This window comes from Pogona vitticeps, chromosome 12 (genome assembly GCF_051106095.1).
Source record: "Pogona vitticeps strain Pit_001003342236 chromosome 12, PviZW2.1, whole genome shotgun sequence".
Taxonomy (NCBI): Eukaryota; Metazoa; Chordata; class Lepidosauria; order Squamata; family Agamidae; genus Pogona; species Pogona vitticeps.
In genome coordinates, this window is record NC_135794.1 from 24,934,115 (window position 1) to 24,956,609 (window position 22,495).

General features: G+C 48.7%; 1 protein-coding gene across 14 annotated transcripts in view; it reads right to left on the minus strand.

The window, feature by feature from the left end:
• SEMA6D (semaphorin 6D) overlaps nt 1-22,495 on the minus strand; it is a 232,925-nt gene that overhangs the window by 33,312 nt on the left and 177,118 nt on the right. For 2 of the 14 annotated variants that reach the window (XM_078381019.1, XM_072982087.2), the window contains exon 1: nt 15,589-15,712. The exons of 10 other annotated variants lie outside the window; for them this stretch is intronic. The gene's annotated coding sequence lies outside the window, so the exon portion shown is untranslated. Of the gene's footprint in view, nt 1-13,873; nt 14,008-15,588; nt 15,972-22,495 lie in introns of those variants that run through there. 2 more of the 14 variants (XM_078381014.1, XM_072982090.2) reach the window with 2 other exon arrangements.

Sequence of the window (22,495 nt, forward strand, 5' to 3'; positions counted from 1 at the left end):
TCTCACAGTGTCTGGATTGATGAGGTCACAGAGATGCCTGCCTCCGGCCAGACTGTTCCTTTACTTTTGTTTCCGGCTGATATCCTCCCTCGGGGTCTCCCCCACTCCTCCCCTGCCCCAACAACCATCCCTCCCCGCCTAGTCTCCACATTCTTGTCTCTTCCTCTCTAATTACATCTTAAAAGTAACCACGTAAGATGTCCCACGATGCGTCAGCCTATGATTGTAATGAGGGAAATGGAAGTGTAGGCTTGGGGAGAGGAAGTACTAGAGACAAAGTTGTTTTGTCGAGAAATGACTCCATAATGGCAACGAGGGTTCAGGCCGTCCTATGCTCACTCCAGGAGGAAGCCACCCATGTCAAGTTCTTGAAGCCACCAACTCTTCCCTGGCCTGCAGAGCGGCTTTCACAAGAGGGCTGCCAGTTCCAGCTCTGCCATTAAGGGGAATTAAGGCATCCAGCAGCTTCACCTGGTCGTGGAAATGCAGTGAATGGTTAGTTACTCCTGTATATTTACAGCCAAGGATGGGGAGAAGGGCCTGGGGAACGTTTTCACCCCAGAGGCCAAAAATGACTTGGTGGGTTTGGAGCATCCTTGCGTTGCCTTGGGTGCATGTGTGTTGGTGGGTGGACCATTGGCTGTTCCATTTCAGGCAGACAAAATAGAGACAGATTGCAGTGTGAAGTCCAGCTGAACAGCAAAATAGATTGTCCTGACATGTGGAACTACTCTACTTTTCCTTGGCAGGCTGGATTTCTATGTGTGCAACGTCTGAGAGAAAGCATCCCAACCTTTAACTCTTCCGCGCCTGACCACAGGGCTGATGTGAAGGGGGAGAAACGGCCAGTTCCTCCTTCTGATCCTTCCACCTGCCTTTTCCCATTGCTTCTCTCCTACTTCAATCAGACCTCAGTGGAACACAAACACTTCTTAATCTAGGAAGATTTATGTCGATTGCAAACTTTGGACAGTCTCGAAACAATGGCAGGTTTGCAACTGTTTATTCAGTGCCTGTAAAAACTACTCATAAATGACATAATGAGTAACAAAATATTTACCTACGTATTATTAAAAATTAACCCAACCTATAAACTACAGGACTGAGCAATCGCCTCTCACGGACATTGTTGTAAACTTCTGAATTATTATTAAGAGTTCTGGATCTCCATAAAATGTTTGCCAAAAGCAAAACAAAACAATCAACGCTTTTCTGACTGACAGCGGTGTAAAATCCAATTAAACAGCACAACAGATTATCCTAAATTCAAAACACCTCTGGCTACGAATAGCTACAGATGACACCCCGTTATGGAGCAAAGTGACTGAGCGCTCATCTACGCAGGCAGCAAAAGGAGGTGGTAAAAGTGGGCTGTACCATTGCAGGAGGGGGGCTGCCAATGCTAAGGGGCCCCCCTCTTCAATGTATTTGCATAGCGCTGCCCAGCAAGAGACTCGATCTACTGCCTCTCTAGGCGAAACATGCTAGGTCAGCTGGTGCCCTGCATGTTTATTTCCTACTCGCATGGAGACTCTGGTTGTTTTTAAGCTGACAAGAGATTTTAAAAAGATGTCCATTTTCCCCTTCCCCAGCAATCACAAGCGGTATAGCCTGTATTGCTGCCGGTGCAGATCAGCACACCGTCAACAAATAATTGCAAAATGACTGACGTTTTATCTTTGGAATCTACTCGTACTGAAGTCAAGAAAGCATCAGCAAACTGCAAATCACTCTGCAACACAGAGAAAACCATTCGAGGCTGTGAGATGGAATGAATTATATTGTTTCTTTCATGGATCACCTGAAATTCGGGTTATTTTTTGAAATAGCTTTCTGCACTGTTTACAAACCACCCGCGCTGACCCACCCTCCTTCTACTGGAGATCTCTCTCTTTCTCTCTTTTTCTTCCCCCAAGGTGGCAAAACCACCGAGAGCAGCTAAGTTCCCACTGCAGCCCTTGCCAGAGCCGGGCCCTCGGGGCAAAGGGAGCCTGTGCTAGTCAGCTGATGATCCCGCAGAACAATGCCGGGACTGTTCTCTTCTGGGCTCCCCTTGTGTCCAACTGGTTATTATTTCTCTGCTGTATAAATGGGAGGGACGGTGCCACAAATTATGCCCTTTGCTTACTTTTAAAACCAGCTTTTAAATCCTAGCAAATGGGAGACGATGAGGTGCACTTTTAAATAGGGGAACTGTTTTTGCAACTAGGATCCCTATGAAAATGCACAGTTGTCCGGGACCTTAAAGAGTGGCCCTTCCAAACACACACTTTGCCCACGGCTCTTAAGCCCCTCCTGCTCCTCCTCCGCATCTCTGGCTCCACCGCTGACGCTTATGCCCATAAAGCGCCGACGGGCGCTGCTGACTCAGTTCACCTACCGCGCTGCTCTGTAGTCTAAGGGGCAGTGAATCAAAGTCAGTGGTGCAATGGGCCAGGCAATTTTAGAATCTAGGTTTAATGATCTCACACCCTCCATCCTGTCTAGTTGGCAGCGTGTAGGACTGCACTTACTTAAAAATGTGGGCAGCCGGCTTACTCTTGTTTGGGGTCTCTCCTTGACACTCTGAACTGCCAGTCCCTAGAGGTCTACTCTTGATGACGCTGCCGATCCAATCCTAGTGAAAGACCGTCCTGTCCTGGCTTCCTGAGATAATATCTGGCATAGATCTGAAAGGATCTGGGACCTTATCCAAAGCAAACTGTGAACTTTCTTATGCAAGACCCTCCCCCTCTCCATCAGCCCTGTTCCCTTTTTCCCCACTGCTGGCCACCTCAACGCAGCAAAATCAGAACCCAAAATCTGCATTCTGCCCAGCCAGCTCAGGACTAGAAGTGACTGCTCACCGGCACTCTGCACGCACATCTCACGGTGTTTTCCAACCCTACAGAGGACAGTCGAGACCAGAACCCAAACTTCACGATGCCTGCGAGGGTCAGCCAGATGGAGGAAGAACTGCTCTGGGAGCCTCTCCAGAGAGGGCTGGAAGCGTGTCTACAGGGGCTGTGCCACGCAAGGCAGGCCCACAGACTCCTCTGACTCCATCCGCAGCATCATTTAATGTTGCCTCCAGTCCTTCAGCAACCCTTCCGACTGCAACACACCCTTTCGTCTGACACTGAAGTTTGTTCATGGTCATACGTGAGCCTACGTGAGCCTTTCCTTTCCCTGCGTCCCTCCCTGGTTGGGTGACCTTTAGATGCTAAATCTCTAGAGACAAGACTTTTCCCTTTTTAATGTCTGGCCCACATTAATGATAATCAGCTCTGAGCTCTTCTCTGTTTAAAGAGAAAGACAGAAAGAAAAGTACAAAGGCATAAATACTTGATTTGCCCTGGTGCCTTTGGTCTGCAAGTGAAATACTGGGTCAGGCTCATGCACGGTGCTTTGCCTGTGATTCAGAGGCCAAGCTGTCCAGTTGGAAGCATCAATCTGCTTGCCTTGGGATCACATTAGCCTTAATTTGTCTGAACTGAAAACATCTGAGATTCCACGAATAAACTCTATCAAGCACCCCAAGCAATTTTGGAAGAGAGGAGGTGTCCTTTACTTCTGTTGCAGTATAAAAACGGCAGAAATGAAAAAAAAAAGCTGCATATGGAGAAGGGATGAACTGCCTGTCCTTTTTTTCTGTCTGACTGTTTCTCACAATGGATTTGCTTTAAAGGCTAACGTTCCCAATTGCGGCCTTTACATCTCCCGGTCTCAGGGGTTCCTTGTCCTGCTGGGAATCTACCTGGGGAGATGCTACTGCCTGGCTTCCCCAAACCACCTGATGGGAGAGAAGATGTTGGGCGAAATCCGAAGGTCCTTGGCCTGACCCTGCCGGGCTCTCCGTCCAGCTGGAGGAGAGCAGAGAGTGGAGTTTCTGGTCACCTTCGCTCAGAGATGATCTCTGAAGTGCCCGAGTGACAGAAACAGGCACTTCCTCCCAGGGCTGCCTCTGGGTGGGAATGACCAGGACTATGGGCCGAGCAGTTGTTCTGCAGGGCAGGCTCTCCAGAAGGAGGGCTGGGCGTCCATGTCTCAGGACGGTCTTGCTCAGGGCAATCCGGGCAGCAGGACGGACTGGCTGGCAAACGGATTCCTTGCAAAGAGACGACATGTTTCTAAACCAACCAACCAACCAACCAACCAAAGTAGCCGACCCCAGCTCCGCATCCATGATATGTGAGAAAATTAAAGCCAGTTTGGACCGTTTGATTAAAACGGGCGCAGTTCCAAATATCCACCACTTAACAGGGTTGTGGATCTAGCTGACTGGTGCTGATGGTGATTGCCGGTAGGAAGGTATAGAATAAAGGCCTCATCATTCTTCCATAACTAGCCATTAACCAAGGGAATTTTATGCATGTAAATGTGATGCATCGATGTTACCAAGGTCAAAAAGTCCAAAGGTAATTGTGCTGTATTAAATGTATCAATCAGAGCTTTCGAGGGACCAATTTAATTTACAGGGTTTGTAAACATTTTGGCACCAGCAGAAACGCCACCTGCCTGCTTGGCCTCCGATTTCCCATGATGGGCATCATTAATTTTAATCTTTAAAAAAAAAAACAACAACAACAACAGCAATGCTGTTATCAATAACAGTGCTTGATATATCCTGGGTTCCATTTCCACCTTCACCAGCATGTAACGACGACAACAATGAGCACAACCATACATGCTGAAACATAAAAACAAACCAGAAATTCATCTCTCCCAAATGACTGAACTCTTTTTTGTTTTTAAAAACCATGATTTGAAACAGCTAGACGCCCAAATGAAGTGTTTATGCACTGACAAAGGGTTTGTTTGTTTTTTGTACAGTTAACATAGGACCTGCCTTGGTGTCAAAATAGGGTGCACAAAAAATTGGATTACAGGATGTCTGCCGTATCCGCGGCATCATTACCCATGGTTTCAGTGATCCGCTTCCTGAAAATATTGAATACCCCCAGAAGTATGCATTTCAAAGGTGTACTACCAGTACTGTCCACTAGGTGGAACAAGAGACTATGCTCTATATAGGATTTGCATATCAATGTTTTTTCAGCATCCACAGGGGGAAGGTTAGGGTTGGAACCAATCTCCCATGGATGCCACAGTCCTACCCTATTTCTTTTTCTTACCCAGCACTGTTTGTTTTAACTGGCAGCCTCTCTTTACATTCCAGAAGGGGGAGGCCTTTCCTGTTTCCTGTAACATGACCCCTTGAAACAGGTATAGGAAACCTTGGGCCCATCAGATGTTTTGGGTGACATCTCTTGCCATTCCTTCCCACTGGGCTCTCTGGGAGAGCCAGGTATCTGGGAGGGCCAAGCTTTCTTCAACCATGTTTTCAAACAAAACCATAATCCACCATATGGACTGAACGTTGGCTGTCCTGCATGCAAGGCATGCCTGCAGCCATAGAATTACGTGGCTTCCCCAAGTTAGGATGCATGCAGTGAGCACTGAATGTGACCTTGTGATCTGAAGTACAACCCACTTCCCCACCCTTTGTCTCTACAGAGAGATGGAGAGAAAGTTCACTGTCTAGTCCTATGTGTCCTGTGCCATCAAGTCATTTCCAACTTCTGGCAACCTTCGCAGGGTTTTTGAGGTGGGTGAAATGTTTTAAAGAGTAGTCTTTCACCACTGCCACCCCCATGGTGACTTTCAGTGGCCCAGCAAGGATTTGAACCCAGGTCTCTTGAGTTCTAGTGTGGCAGTCTCTCCACTACACCACACTGCTTCTACTCTATGTGGACTCCACACTAAACGCCTGCAGAACAGAAGTCCCATGGGACCCTGTGAACCAGCCGCTGGAACCAGAGACCCAATTGTCGACACCCACAGTTCAATCCTTCCCTATCCAGTTCATGATCCATTTAGGATTTCCTGGGTTAATTGTAAACAGATTTATCTAGCACCAGGATATATATTCCCTGTCCTCCTTACTTTTGCTGCCCAACTTTTCCCTGCCAACGATGTTTCCTCCCTGTAGGAGGATGTGATCCCTCTGAGTGTCTGGGTTTTGGGGCAAAATGGATGCTAAGTAAGGAGCTGTTCACTCCACGGCTGAGATGGGTCTCCACCTCCTGGACTCTCTTCCCACTATAGTTCTTGGCTCTGTTAAATTTACAGCTGAAGTCAGCGGAGCTAAACCAGCTTAGATCCAATTATATGATGGATTGGGCTCATAAAGTGGAGTTTTAAGGACAAAACACTGTAACTTAACTTTTTTTTAAAAAAAAGTATTGGATGCTTCACCTTCTACATCCCAAGGGAGTTAATGTTTGTTTGTTTGCTTATATCATTTATATGCCACCCTTCAGCCATAAAGAGACTCAAGGCAGCTCACAGTAGTTAAAATACAAGTAAGGTTAAAAACACAAAAAGTGTTCCAATTTTTTTAAAAAAAACACCTTATACCCGTTTACTGAAAAGTAAATGCTGTTGGGTTGAATTAATTTATTGTAATATACATCTTAAAAGTAATTTTCTTGAGCTGCTTTGCATAGCAAATCCTAACACATGGGATTGGAGGGGTGGATCGGTGGCTCTCTGCTCTCAATCCTAACATGGCAAATCTGATTCTAACTTTGGTGCACCACAAACTACCCTGACCAGCTTTGAACAAAACACAACAACACAATTTAATGTTATAAGTGTGTGTGTGGGAGGAACACAACTCTTTGCTTTGCAAGCTCCCGCCCCCCACCTTCCTCTGGCACCCGGAAGAAAGGATGACAACTAGAAATATCCACTTCCATTTTCCACTGACCACTGTATCCAATCCTTCATTATCCATGTGGAGCACAAACCGCAGGACCTGTTGTGGAAGCCTAAGAAAGTGCCAGTTGTGCACCCCTGTGCAACTAGTTGTGTGACCCAGTCAGATCTTTTGTGGTGAAGCTCCATGTGTTTATTTCCCCCCCTCTAACAAGACAATCTTTGGTTAGTAGCAGGAAGGCTTTGCCTGAACAAAAAACTTGAGACAAGAACATCAATGGATCATTTTTGGACCAACTTCCAAACACTCACGCCAACTTTAACCAATGTTCTCAGTTTTGAACGCAATTCATGGACTACTCTGGAACAGCGTGCCTCAGCCGGTAACGGAATACATCATCCTAGAACAATGACACCCACATAGGAAACTGATACGGATCTACTCAGAAGCAAAGCCCAGCTGAGTTCAATAGGAACTATTGCCACACACTGTTTTTGAACCCTGGGCAGCATGCGGCTCAAGAGCTACAGGTCTCCTTCTTGCGGCAGTGCTATCACATCTCAGCTGGATGGTGGCCAAAAAGCCCTGAAAACTAGTGTGCCCAGAGCAAAAGCCTTATTTTCTAAGCAGAAGCCAAGTTGCCAGAGGCTTCTTGTAGGTGTGATGTTGCTTTTTTTTAAAACAAAGTGTGTGCTCTCTGTTCATCTTGTCTTTAACTACTAAAGTGGCTTTGTGGGGGACCACTAGGGTAATAGCAAATCCTAATGCATGGAGAAATAATAGCAAATAATAGCAAAGCCTAGTGCTGGAACTGGCAAGACACTCCAGTACAGTATCTTTGAGAAGAAAACTCAATACACAGTAACAAAAGGCTACAAGATATGGCGCCAGAAGATGAGCCCCTTAGGTTGGAAGGCATCCAAGATGCTACTGAGGAACAGGGGAGTACAAGCATCTCCAGAGTTAATGAAGTGGTTGGGCCAAAGCCGAAAGGATGCTCAGCTGCGGACGTGCCTGGAAGTGAAAGGAAAGTCCAAAGCTGCAAAGAAAAATACTGCATAGGAACCTCGAATGTAAGATCTATGAACCTTGGTAAGCTGGATGTGGTCAAACAGGAGATGGCAAGAATAAACATTGACATCCTGGGCGTCAGTGAACTAAAATGGACGGGAGTGGGCAAATTCAATTCAGACGATTATCATATTTACTATTGTGGGCAAGAATCACATAGAAGGAATGGAGTAGCCTTCATAGTCAACAAAAGAGTGGGAAAAGCTGTACTGGGATACAATCTCAAAAACGATAGAATGATTTCAATATGAATCCAAGGCAGACCTTTCAACATCACAGTAATCCAAGTTTATGCACCAACCATCAATGCTGAAGAGGCTGAAATTGACCAGTTCTATGAAGACTTGCACCTTCTATAACTGACACCAAAGAAAGATGTTCTTGTCATTAATGCTAAAGTAGGAAGTCAAGAGATAAAAGAAACTGCAGGTAAGTTTGGCCTTGGAATTCAAAACAAAGCAGGGGAAAGGCTAATAGAGTTTTGTCAAGAGAACAAGCTAGTCATCACAAACACTCTTTTCCAATAACACAAGAGGTGACTCTACACATGGACATCACCAGATGGGCAATACTGAAATCAGGCAGCAACAAAAACCATCCCAAAGAAAAGGAAATACAAGAAAGCAAAGTAGCTGTCCAACGAGGCCTTACAAATAGCAGAGAAGAGAAACAAAATGCAAGGGAGATAGTGAAAGTTGGAATGAAGAAAGAAAATGGAATGCAGACTTCCAAAGAACAGCAAGGAAAGACAAGAGGGCCTTCTTAAACAAACAGTGCAGAGAAATAGAGAAAAATAATAAAAAGGGAAAAACTAGAGATCTGTTCAAGAAAATTGGAGATATTAAAGGAAGCTTTTGTGCAAAAATGGACATGATAAAGGACAACAATGGTAGGGACCTCACAGAAGCAGAAGACATCAAGAAGAGGTGGCAAGAATACACAGAGGAATTATACCAGAAAGATCTGGATGTCCTGGACAATCCAGATAGTGTGGTTGAAATCCCAAAACAGAATTAAGATTGCTGGAAGAAATATCAACAACCTCATATATGCAGATGATACCACTCTGATGGCAGAAAGTGAGGAGGGATTAAAGAACCTCTTAATGAGGGTGAAAGAGGAGAGTGCAAAAAATGGTCTGAAGCTCAGCATCCAAAAAACTAAGATCATGGCTACCTGGCCCATCCCCTCCTGGCAAATGGGAAGATATGGAGGCAGTGACAGATTTTACTTTCTTGGGCTCCATGAACACTGCAGATGGGGACAGCAGCCACGAAATTAAGATGCCTGCTTCTTGGGAGGAAAGCAATGACAAATCTCAACAGCATCTTAAAAAGCAGAGATATCACCTTGCCAACAAAAGTCTGCATAGTCAAAGCTATGGTTTTTCCAGTAGCGATATATGGAAGTGAGAGCCGAACCATGAAGAAGGCTGGCCGCTGAAGAATTGATGCTTCTGAATTGTGGTGCTGGAGGAGACTCTTGAGAGTCCCCTGGACTGCAAGGAGAACAAACCTATCCGTTCTGAAGGAAATCAACCCTGAGTGCTCACTGGAAGGACAGATCCTGACACTGAGGCTCCAATCCTTCATGAGAAGGGAAGACTTCCTGGAAAATACCCTGATGTTGGGAAAGTGTGAAGGCAAGAGGAAAAGGGGATGACAGAGGACAAGATGGCTGGACGGTCATCGAAGCGACCAACATGAATTTGATCCAACTGCGGGAGGCAGTGAAAGACAGGAGGGCCTGGCCTGCTCTGGTCCATGGGGTCACGAAGAGTCAGACACGACTTAATGACTAAACAACAAAACATGGGGGTAGAGGGGTGGATCGGTGGCTCTCTGCTCTCAATCCTAAACCAGAATCTTGGGAAACAGACAACCCACAACACCTCTGACTTGCCATTACGAGTGCCAAGGGAGGCTGCCTCTGTTGAAATGAAAGAGGCTTTGGATGAGTTCCCACAACAGATTCCTCCTAGCACTGGCATCTAGGCCAAGCTTCCTCTTTGTGTTTTTTTTTTATTCTTGCTTTTTAAAAAAAAAACAATATTGTACAGCTTGACCCTTGAGTTGGGATAGGGAACTGACTTCATTACCAACCAGACTCAAGCAGATAATTCTGCTTGGGACCCTCCTCCTTCTGAGGACTCCCTTCTTCCGTCTGCTCCACCCTCTCTACTCCTCCGCAGGTGCACCCCCTAAGCCGTGTTGGGGGCAGCATGAAACCCACCAAGCACAAAAGTTGCTCCCTGTTCTGGATGTTAACTTGAGTTACCATAGCCAGACAATGTTGCCAGTGGTGTGGAAGGGGAGGAGAAAAGGCAGTTGCCAGCTGTGTTGTTCACAGTTGGATGCTTTTTCCAAAGGGTTATTGAGCTCAGAGCCTGGTGTGGCCAAAGACAGGATGATGGATGAGAGAAACGCAGTGGCCAAAAGTTGAAAGAACAGCAGAAGTTCACTCCAGGGTTGTTGGAATGCGACTCTAGTTTAGTTAACAAAAGTCTAAAGGAAAACAGGCAAGAAATACGTTTACTCCCTGTTTCTCACCATCAACAAAAATCACAGCTGAATTTGCTGACCTGCAAGCTGCAAACGGCCGGGAAATGAGCAGAACAAACAACAGCCATGCAGATCAACCTGAAATACAAGGGAAGATCCCTAAATGGCAACACAATCTTATGTGCACCACCCTGGAAGCAACCCCTGTTAAACGCAAGGGTGTTTAATCCTGAGCAGACATGTATACAATAACATAAGCAACTGTTTTCCACATTAATACACATCTGCTGTTTTGTACGAAAGCATTAAGATGTAGGGAAAGTGCATCTTCTCGATAATGCATGCACAAAATTCTAAAGTTTTATTATATCATTCTTTTGCCTGTATCTGCATCGCTGTTATGATTTGCTTTAATCTTGCCGTTATTTAACTGCAATTTTTCTAAGTCACCTTGAGGCTGTAGTTTCAGAATTCTGAGGAAGCTTCAAAATTAAAAAAAGCAAAACAAAACAACAACAAAACACAACACAAGTATTTATGCGCATTGCCAAGGCCTGCAGGTGAATATGTAACCATGATAACTTATTCTGCATATTTCCAAACGAAAACGCTTCCCTTTATAGTAGCAAAGCTCAGAAGGAATCTGGAAACACACAACAACATAGCTTTCTCGTCTCCTTTTTTCACAAATTCTTCTCAATAAAATGAGTTGATTTGGAGTAATAGCAGCTTTGAAATGACCATTAAGGCATGACCAGGAAAAGAAAATGGGGAAAACATAGAGAGGTGGGAGAAAGGGGGCGGGTGTGTGTGTGGAGAGAAAGAGAGCTATTGAAAAGCAGGATGATAAGACTCTGTAATGTGATTTTTCACCGAACTGTTCTTCCATGTGACATGGGAACAAATCTGAACATACTTTCTTTTCAGCCTGCAGTTGGCAGCTATTCACAGAACAGAGTAACAACTTAATAAAACAGCTTAGATGGATTTTAACGGCAAACCGCAGCAGCTTATCCGAAGCATAAAGACAGATCATCTGTCCTCCCAGTAGTTTTGATGAAAGCAACATTTGGGCTGATTTAATTAGACACAGGACTTTTAAGGATGAAATTAAAAGAAACAGCACTCCACCATAAGAAATGCTATCTGGTCCACATTCTCTTTAGCTGCTCCTGGGGGTGAATTATTAAGCTTTATCACAGAGAAATCTGTGTCAGCTAACAGATTAACATTATAGGTAGGTTTAATTAATAAATATGCAATTGTCTTCTCGTGTTTCTTGACTGAGCCTCCTCCCCCTCCCGCTCCTGAACAAAAAGAGAGAAAGAAATATACCATCTTTTGCAATCCTTTCAATTTGCAATCAAACAAAGCCCTAAATAGTAATTAGAAACTATTTAAGGAAGAGCTACATTGCAATCAACTAAATGTAAACATTTCTGGGATTGTACATGGCAAAGATCCAAGACAGACCGGATGCCACTTCTTGCTGAATATATAAAAAAGAATGGGATGGGGGAAAAAAATCTAATCTATTTCCAATTCTTTCCTTTTACATCTAGGAACATGATTGTCCATGCAATTGGCAAAGGTGGTGGTGGGGAGTTGCATTTGAGGACCTGGGAGTCTTTAAGGACCTGATACTTGCTACCCTGTAAAATCCACAACACACAGCAATTCAGGTCCATTCAACAAATCTGACTGGTCTGGATAAACCACAGGAAGTGCATCGTGCCATGGATCATCAACCTATGGAACTCATGCCCACAAGATATGGATGAGTGGGGCAAATCTGTGCAGACAAGATCTCTCCGCATTGGGGAAACAATAATGGACAGCTGAAAGCTGGACAAAATTGGGAGATGGGATTGAAAAATCCACTCTTTCTACTGCTGGAAACACAGTACTGATCTTCAGTAAGATTTCTTCATTTAGCCACCTTGAAATTGAAAAAGCATCCTAATTTTTATCCATTTATGAAAAAAATGGTGGTGGTGATGGTGGTGGAAGAGAAGAAAATAGACCTGAGCTTCCTGGTCTCTCCTTGGCGATGCAACCACAGCGAGAACAAAATCACCCCCAGACTCTTCTGTTCCCTAAACCATCCTGCTGAAATGAAGGAAGTGTTGGTAGAGCAGAACTGCACTGGGACCGGCCATGAAGGGGGTGGGCGCCGTTTGCTTCTGGAAACTCAAAGCAAACTCCTGGGCCCAGAAGTCTTCCACGCGTCAGCCTCCTGTCTTCTGCGCCCGGCTCTGGTTGGCCAATCTCAAGGCACAGTAGTAGGAAAAAGGCAGGGCAAGATCCCTTCCCGGGGTCCAAAGTCTGCCGACTGCCCTTTGACCAGGCGGCCCCAAAGAAGACTGTCGGCCGCCACGGTTTGGGTTCACTCCAACCAGACACCAGCTCTTTAAAAAAGAAAAGTTGGGTAATGCTTCCTCAACTCTGTCCCCACATGCAGACATCGGCCATGTTGTATTCCAAACGAGCCAACATGGTGCCTCATCTATGCATAAACAAACGGCCGCACATTTACTGTAGCCTTTTGACGGCCAAGTGAGAATATCACACACCAGTCTCAAAACGTCTAGTGCTTTTGGGGGGCAGTCGGCGGCTCTAGCAGACAATGGAGACCAAACAGCCCATTAAAAAAATTAAAATAAAATAAAAAAGGTCAACAAACACACCACAGAACAAGGCCCTGGTGATCCTTTTTGGGTGCGTGGGGTGGAGTGGAGTAGGGAATGATGCCTTCAGCCAGCTAGCTTAAGGGAAGAGGCTGAAGGAGCCACCGTATTCCTGGCACACGCTTGTCTCACACAAAATATGTGTAGAAGATGACGTTGTCTTGGCACTTTGTGGCCACAAAGGAGTCCAAGCGGTGACAGACTGAAGAGTCGGAAAAGAAGGAGGGGAGGGGTTTGGTACAGTGGCAGAAGAAGATGAAATCAGGCTCCAAACCCTCTTGGCTCTCCTTTTGCGCATAAATTTAAATTTCTACAAGTTAATGGGTTGCAAAAGCAACACTTTCCTCCCCATTTAAAAAAAAAAGGGGGGGGAGAACAGAGAAACCAGCTGAGCTTTCTACTAGATACTATAAAATGTATTTAATGTTTATGACAGGCAAGGAGCACAAAATCACAGAACTCATCTGGAAATTCCTATTTATTAGAGCCTGGGTAAATGTTTATACAGCATCTGCCAGAAAAGCAGGCTTTCCCTGTCATTTTCCACCTTAAACATGGTTCTGTACAGCTTTGTTTACTGAATCAGGTACAAAATGCTACATGAGTCCTCGACGAATCCCCTTCCAACTTCATCTGCCTTAACCTGAAATGACCAGTCCCGTTTCCCTGTGTCTTTTCCTCTATGCAACAGCAAAGCCACACAAATCAGGTTTTCCGAGAGAGCCTTTAAATGATTAAAACAAGAACAATCCCATAAGGCTCAAAGCAAGCTACAAAAGATACAAAACCCAATTAAAAAACAAAAAAAGTGAGGTTAGTTAACTTCCTTGCAGTTTTAACAGCAGTCTTTCACCCATCTGCTCATATGTTAAGACCTCTCTTCTTTTTAGGCTTGGAATCCTAAAGACACTTACCTGGGAGTAAGCACCACCGGAGGTTTACTTTTGGGTAACTGTGCACAGTATTATTAGTCCGCAAGACATTTCAGTGCAAGCCTTATGTTAGCAAAACATTTAGTCTGAAACTAGATCTTCAGCGCCATTTAGAATGACAGAGTCGTTTCAGCCTGACAGTTTTTACTGGGGCTACTCTGAGACTACGGGACGGATCCGCTTAAGCTGCCAATTCTGATTACATGTTACAGAGAAGCCGCCGTCTTCACGGTCTCCGCGTGTGTCGCACAGTCTGCCAATGTGTGTCTGGGCAAAAACACACAAAGCACAGAGGAACGGGGAGAGCCTGCGATCGCTTCCAGATCACGGCAGAGCCGGCGCCTCCGTCCGCGCCCGATCCTTTCCGACAGGGGCCCGGCGGGGTGGCGACAGGATCCCGCGGGTGGCCGGTCTCTCCTTCCTCGACCCTTCCTCGTCGTCGCCAAAGCCCGCGGTGACGGCGAGGTCCCCCTTCGTTCGCCTCGGGACCGCTCCGGCCTTTCCCGGGGAGGGGAGGGGGGAAAGGGGAGGGGGAAAGGGGAAGGGCAGTCCCCTCCCCGCCCCCCCCGGGGGACCAGCCCGGCGGCGACTCTTGCCCGATCCGTTCCCCTCCATAACGGAGGGCGAGCTCCAACGGAGCGCCTTCGCTCGCCCCGAGCCCGGCCCCGGCGAGGCAGCGCCAAGCGGCCGCCCGGTTCCGCCAAGGGGGGCCGCGCCAGCCGCCCTGGGCAGCTCCCTCGGGCTGGGCACACACGATGCGTGTGTGTGCGTGTGAGTTCCCCCGCGTGTCAGCTGCGCCCCGCAAACTCCCGCGGCGCCCCTTGCTGACCTGTTCGGCCGTGCGGCACCCGAAGAGGCGGGCGGGCGGGCGGGCGGGCGGGCGAAGGCGGACTTGCCCCCCCCCGAGCCCCGGGCCGAAGCCCCTCTCCCCGGGGGCCCTTTTCCCGCCCCGGCTCCGCTCCGTCTTTCCCTCGCAAGAGAACTGGAAGGAGGCAAGCGAAGGAGTCGGCAAAGCTCTCCGCGTGGGTTCGAGTCGGGGAAGAAAAGGGCGCCGCCACGGGAGGGGTGGGGGGAAGAGCCAGGCATCCCTCCCGGAGGGGGGGTCCCAAAGCCCCGCTTCCCCGCCGAAGGCTTCCGCCTTAATCAACGCCTTAATGCGGGGCGCGCCAGGGAGCAGCCCTCCCCGCCTCGGGTCAGGGGCGCGGAAAAGGCCCGGGTGCCCGCGCGCGTCTCTGCGTATGCCTGGTGGTGGTGGTGGTGGTGGTGGTGGGCATCATCCGCTTCAGCCGCCGCCCACCCCCCCCCCCGGCCTCCGCCACGGCTGGGCACCTGCACCCCTCCGGCCAAGCCCCCCCTCCCGGCGGGGAGTGTCGGGCGCCTCCCCGTCTCCAGGCTCTCCGAGGGGGGCCAAGGGCAGGCACCCCGCGGCCGGCGCCCCCAGCCCAGCCCAGCCCAGCCCAGCCCCGGGACCTGCCCTTTCCTCCTCCTCCTCCTCCTCCGGCTTCCCCTCGCCTTCGCCCTCCTCCTCCGATGCCCACCGCCCGACTCCCGGGCGAAAGTTGCCCGCCTGTCTCCCGCGGGCTCCCCCCGACTCCCGGGACTTCGCGCCCCGCCTTGCCCGCCGGCCCAGCCCGAGCCACGGAGGGGCAACGGGGCCAGTGCGGCCGCCTTTCCACCGGACCAGCCCGCCGCCTTACCTCCGGCCGCGGGATGCGATGCGCCGCCGGGTCCTGGGCGGGAGGGCCGGCCGGGGCTGCCTTGCTGGCCCCGGGGAGCAGTCCTCCTCCTCCTCCTCCTCCTCCTCCTCCTCCTCCTCCGCCGCCGCCGCCGCCGAGCCGCCGGGACGCGCCGGGCCGGGCCGGGGAGGCGAGGGGAGGCGAGGCGCGCGGGGCCCCGCCAGCCATCGCCCGCCGGCCGGCCAAGGGGAGGCGGCGCCCGGGGGGACGGCCGAGCCCGGGCTGCCCTGCGCTGTCCGCCCCAGCCGCTCGCCGCCGCCTCTTCCTCGGGTGTCAAGCCGAGGCGCCGATCCCGCTCCCGCGCAGCCCGCCCGCCCGCTCGCTCGCCGAGGCCAGCTGCGCTCCACTGGCAGAGCCGGGCGGGCAGGGAGGCGAGCGAGCGGGCGGGCGGGCGGGCGCGCCGGGCCCCTCCTTCCTCCCGCCCCGCTCACGAGGAGGAGGAGGAGGAGGAGGAGGAGGAGGAAGAGGCGACGGCGGCTTGGCCCGGGCAGCCTCGGCCCCGCCTCCCCCCCTTCGCCTCCTTCCCTCGAGGGAGCCCGTGCTTTTCTCCCTGTGCCTCTGTAACCCCTTCCGAGTCCGTCCCTTTTCTTTCTTTCCTCCTTTTAATCCCTCACCTGCCCTCCCTCCCTCCCTCCTTTCTTTCTTTTTCTTTCTTTCCTTCCTTCCTCTTCCTTCCATCTTTCTATCTTTTCCTTCCTTCCTCCGTCCCTCCGTCCCTCCGTCCCTCCCTTCCTTCTTTCCTTCTTTCTCTTTTCCTTCCTTCTATCTTTCTATCTCTTCCTTCCTTCCTTCCTTCCTTCCTTCCTTCCTTCCTTCCTTCCTTCCTTCCTTCCTTCCTTCCTTCCTTCCTTCCTTCCTTCCTTCCTTCCTTCCTTCCTTCCTTCCTTCCATCCATCCATCCATCCATCCATCCATCCATCCATCCATCCATCCAGCCATCCATCCATCCAGCCATCCATCCATCCAGCCATCCATCTCTGTGCCTCTCCCCTGGCCCCGCTTCAGATTTTTCAGCCTCTCTCTTTCCTTCAACTTGCCTGCCCTTCTCAGGGCAGCCCACAACTACACTTTCCCATTTTCTTTCCCGGATAGACAGCAAGACAGACAGACAAATACATCAAGAAGTCAGATAGGGAGGGAAAAATACTCAACATAACAGCATCCCCCCCCCACACACACACTCACAAGGCCCCCTTCTTTTCTTCTCTTGTCTTAAAAGATTGCTCAACGTTTCTCATTCCCGCTTGGACGGAAGGGGCTCCTTCTGAACACGACAATTTGGGAGAGTAATGAGAGCCCCTTTTACTGACAGATAAGCTGGCACATCACGAAATAATGGAAGGGGATAGTGGCGGGGGAGGGGTTTCAAGTGGGGGGGATTTGAAAAGCCTTTGCCTCCTGGGAGCAATAACTTCCATCAGAAAAAAAGAAAAGAAAAACTAATATACTGTATTGGGTTTTTTTTAAAGTTACCAAGAATTCAATCTTGGAAATAAATGCCAAGAATTGGTTATGATTTATTAATTTTTCTTCTGAAACATGAATCATTGAAAAGCCAGAATGGCATTTTAGTGGGGAGGGGGGAAAGCTCTTGGAAAATAGGGAGAAAATGTTTCTCTGATCAACGCCCCCATCATGATTGTTGCTCCAGGGGAAAACAGAATTTCAGTTGGAAAGACCCACTGGAGCAAAGGCTCCCGGGCTGTGTCAAGGCGGCCAAGGGTGTGTGTGTGTGTGCAACCTTCCAGCCTCCCTCCCTCTGGAGAGGTTGGCCGCCAGCCTCACACAGGAGCGGCTCTGTTGCGCTTCCTCACGGGGCTCCTTCCGACTGGCCCAAGTAAACTTGTAACCGGCCCCCACGGGAGGGCTGGTCAAGCTTTTCACATCCCCAGCTAAGCATTATTTCACTCTGGGGACCTCCAAAGGTGTCCCGGGTGGACAAAATAGGCCTTTCATGCCAAGGGGTGGGGTGGGGTGGGGAAAGAATTTTGCTTCCAAAGTTTATAACGGATGTGATGGGTACGGGTGGTGGACAGAGAGAGAGAGAGAGAGAGAGAGAGAGAGAGAGAGAGAGACTGAAAAATTTGGCCTAGACTTTGCTGTCTTCAGCGGCTGCCAAGAGAGCTTCCCATGCCATGGGAATGGGCTGTTTTTGGCAGGCTGGCCTCTGGATATTTCACTCTGATGTTTTCGGGTGGTGACAGACTGAGAACTACATCAGGGCCGCTTTCTGTACGGCTGACATTCAACAGAGCCGTTTTGTGACACCAGAGACTTTCGCCTCTTCAGAAGCCAAAGGGAAGGCTTTGTTGTTCTCAGCAGCAAACAGCAAGCAGCACCCTCGTGATGCAAGTGTCCAAAGCCGGCCACCTCTGTGAAGAGGGGAGTAGGGACATGTGCCCCCTAACAGAGCAGATTTGGGGATCAGATGGCAAAAAAGAGCGCAAGCTGAAGAAATGTCTAGGAACATCTAAGGAACCAATGCAATACTTGCTGGATAAAGTTGGAAGAAGCAACTCAAAGAGGGTATTAGCATTCCAAAACATGCCAACAAACCCCAAGATCTGCCAAGGTAACAAACAAAATATGGCTTGACTAACAGCAAGCAAAGGATGATCTATTGCACATTCCAGTTAAAACAAAACAGCAAGGTCCATACTTCAGAAGGTTTTTTGGAAACTTGGAAAAACTACCTTTCGGGACTACAATCATACACAGGACCAACCTGGCTAGTAAATTCAAGGAAGTTCGAACAGTTGCCTTTCTGAGCCACCCGGTTCTGCAGTGCTTCCTGCTGTACCCCTAGAGTTGAGAAGGACGTCCGCCATGAGCAAAATATCCCATCTGCTGGCCCTTTAAAGCTCTCTGTGCTTTGGAACGGAGGCTTTGGACAACAACCCCCTTCAGCCCCAGTCTGCGCAGCCAACTGTCAGGAATCATGGCCATAATAGCCCAAAACATCTGGAGGGTGTTGGGTGGCCTACTCTTGCTTTGCCATCAATGCAAGTCCATGCCAACACAGGTCCCGTCAGCACTCCCTGTTTTGGAACACAGCTGTGCCGAGTCTACTGGAAGTTAGGATCCCAGAATGATAAGAGCTGGGAGTGACTCTTGGAGTCATCTTGTCCAAACCCTCCTAGTGCAGGAAATCCACACGTCTGCCACACGGCCTTAAATGTTTCCCTCTCAACCGATATAAAAATCCCTCTTTATAAACCACCCCAGCAAGTTGCTTGGGGATAAATTCCAAACATTCACATGAAAAGAGTCCTTAGAAAGATCATTTCCAGCCACCTTGCTTCTCTCAATCAGGACTGATCCCTTGCAAGGGGTCTATGGCCGGACCAAGACTTCCCTTCGACCTGCATGCACACAGCTCACTAGGACCAGCCTCCCCCTCCCATTACCCTCCAGGTCTGTGGGACCACAACTCCCATAGTCCCCAAGGCAGACCAATGAGAGACCCTAGAGCAGGAAGATGTTTCTCTGAACGTCTGGTTTATGCTGTTACATGCAGCAAAAACATTTTTGTTTGAGCCAAATAACATAAAAAAGGACAGGGTTTTTTTGTACAGTTTAAAGAAATGATATACATTCAACAGGGACGTGGTGGCACTACGAGTTAAACCGCAGAAGCCTCTGTGCTGCAAGGTCAGAAGGCTAGTCATCATAAGATTGAATCCCTATGATGAAGTGAGCCCCCGTCGCTTGTCCCAGCTCCCGCCAACCTAGCAGTTCGAAAGCATGTAAAAATGCGAGTAGATAAATAGGCACCATCTCGGTGGGAAGGTAACGGCATTCTGTGTCTAGCCGTGCTGGCCACGTGACCACGGACAAATGTTGGCTCTACGGCTTGGAGACGGGGATGAGCACCGCTCCCTAGAGTCGGACATGACTGGACTAAATGTTAAGGGGAACCTTTGCCTTTACCTATACTGTACATTCAACAGGTTTTGTTAAAGTTGATTTCACCACATTTCACAATCCACCAGCTGCCAATGCTGAAGAAGAGGGCTTCCTTCTCAATACAGCTTTGTGTGTCTGCTGGAATTATAACCCCAGAGGGTTCAGCTGGGCAAATGCCTGCAGGAGCACAAATGTATGCAAACTCCCCCCCCCCATATGAGAAACCATCAGGCACATGCAGAGGAAAGCTCCTTAAATCCCCCCAGACATAATAGGCCAGCATTGTGTCAACAGCAGAGAGATTAAAGGGGATATTGTCAAGCTATTTAAGCCTTATCTTTTGAATTATCCTGGAAGTTGTTCCTCATTGTATCTCAGAACCCTCCCCATCCTCACAAACTTTTAAGAACAAATATTTTAAGAGAATTGGAAGAAACAGGATATTAAACGGGTTGCTTGCTTATCGCAGGAAAGGCTTAACAAGAAGCCGGCTGGCACATGAAGGAGCAAAGTGGATCCGGTTCTCCTTTTACTCTGGCTGCTGGGACTTAATAAAAGTGGGGACGCCAGAAAAGCGGCTGGGCACAACCAGACTGAGTAAGAGAAACCGAGCATCTTTGGAACAGCTTCGAGGGACCTCAGAGGCTCAGTTTGGAGGTTTCCCATTGCTTGGAGGTCAGAGAACATTTTGAATATTAGGAACCATTTCCTGAGGGCAAGCGTGTCTGACGGGGGATCAGGCTGCCTCTGGAGGGTGGTGGGCGCTCCTTGGTTGGGGGTTTCCAGACGAGGCCAGGGGTGCCCTAGCTGTGTACTTCCTCCACTGGCAGGACGGTTGGATGAGATGACCCTTGGGGTTCTTTCCCAGGCTACAGATCATGCAATGAAGGCTTTTCTGGGAATGCGGAATTCCTGTGTGCCTCTGCTTCCTAATGAGAAAACCTGTTTATATTGAAGTCAGCAGGAGTAGTTTTCACATAAGGGACATGATCCAAAGCTGAAAGAAGCCTGTGTTTTCAGAGTCCTCCAGTGTCTCTGTTATGGTAGGATGAGCTGTGATCCTGCACTCACAAATGTCAATTGAACTTGCCTCTGAGTAGACAAGGAGAGAGGCTGCCCTTCCTTGTAAAATAAACATGTGCCCAGTTTATCTTGCGGGTGCAAATTGGGGACAAGAATGCATGGGTGATTTTCTACGGTAAAATTTGCCGGCACCAGTTAGAGAGTGCTTTTAGATGACAGTTGCAATGGGGCGAGTGGACAGAGGGCTGGCTGGGCTGGGCTGGGCTGGGCTGGAGGGGATCCAGTCTCCACTGAATTATGGGATTCATTGGGGGATGCCAGTCCAATCCATCTGAGCTGTACCAACCTCACAGGGTTGTTGTAAGTCAAGAATAACATGGGGATGAGATGAAGCTCAGTGGAGAAAAAGTGGAATATAGCAATATAATTTTAGGGTTACTACAGGGGTCTCCTCCTCTCAAATTTTCTACAAGCCCAGGGGCAACATACAACACCCAGAAGTTTGTCTCTAGGTCACTCCCATCAGGATGAACCTGCCCTAGGCCACTGTCAGGGCAGACCCATGATCAAATCCTGACTACACAAGGTTGTGTTGATACAGTACATGCCAAGCCCTTGCAAGCCATTCCAAATGTGCTGAGTCAACGGGTGTCACGAACCCTCCCATCAGCACTGACTCAGCATCTCAGATAGCCAAGAGACACTTCAAGCTGCTGCTCTTTGAGGTGAGTCACATCTTGGCCCCTCGTGAGACAGAGAAGGCTAAGTGTGAAGCCAGGAATAGCAGGAGCCCCTGAGCGCTTAGCAGAGCCTTTGGAAGGCTCACGGCAACTCCATTTATAGGGAAGGGAAGGAACAGAGTCATCAAACCCAGCCCTACAGTTAGGTAGAGGGGAGAATCCTGCATACCTCTTGTCCTTTCAGTTCTCTGCCTAACACTACTGCCATATCTGCTCCAGGAACACAACATGCACAGAAAAGCCGCTCCACCCTCCATGCACCTCCCCAGGGCCCTCTATATCTCATGGTCCTGGTAACGGTAGCTGCCTACGCACAGCATGGCATCCAGCTGTTCACCAGAAAACAGCACGGAAGTCCCATCGCACCTGTGTGGCTGTTTCCCCCCCCCCCCCGCCTATTTTAAGGCCTTAAATAACATGGACAAGATGCTGGAAATAAAGCACCATCTCAGCATTTCCAGGGTGGAAACATTAAACCAAGGCACTGAGATCCACAGCCAGAGAAGACCTTGGTTTCCATGCAGCGGCCCTGGAGGATCAAGGGGACAGAGGAGATGATGGGACCATCTTTGCTGAAAAGCCCAGGAGAGCTATGCTAGCATTGCTCAAGTCGCCCTAAAAGCTGGAAAGAGCCGTAGACAGAAGAATATCTGCATTGCTGAATGGATGAAAGGGAATCTGACAAAGTATGGTCTGCATCTGGCTTTATTTATTTAATTGCATGGTAGGAAATTGACCGCAGCTACCCTTACAGAGACACTGGGATACGAGCTTGCCAACCAATATCTAGAACACCTCCTAGCAGAATGATCAGCAGAGCCTTGAACCACAGCTTGGAAATGCTAGTTCTTGGACTAGAAACTGTAAATATTATGGTCCAAAAAAAGAAAAGAAAAGAAAAGAAAAGAAAAGAAAAGAAAAGAAAAGAAAAGAAAGAAAGAAAGAAAGAAAGAAAGAAAGAAAGAAAGAAAGAAAGAAAGAAAGAAAGAGAAAGAAAGAAAGAAAGAGGTTAGGTCTCCAAGCTTTGCTGCACATCCAACTGGCCTGGCATACTACATTTCAGAATAAGTATAATATTGCACATTGCCAGTGAAAAAATGGTCAGTTAGAGACCACAATCTAACATCACCCAGTTGCACCATTGGCAACAATGCCTATAATTACTTGTTGCATTTCTCCTCCCCCCTTTCCACTCCCAG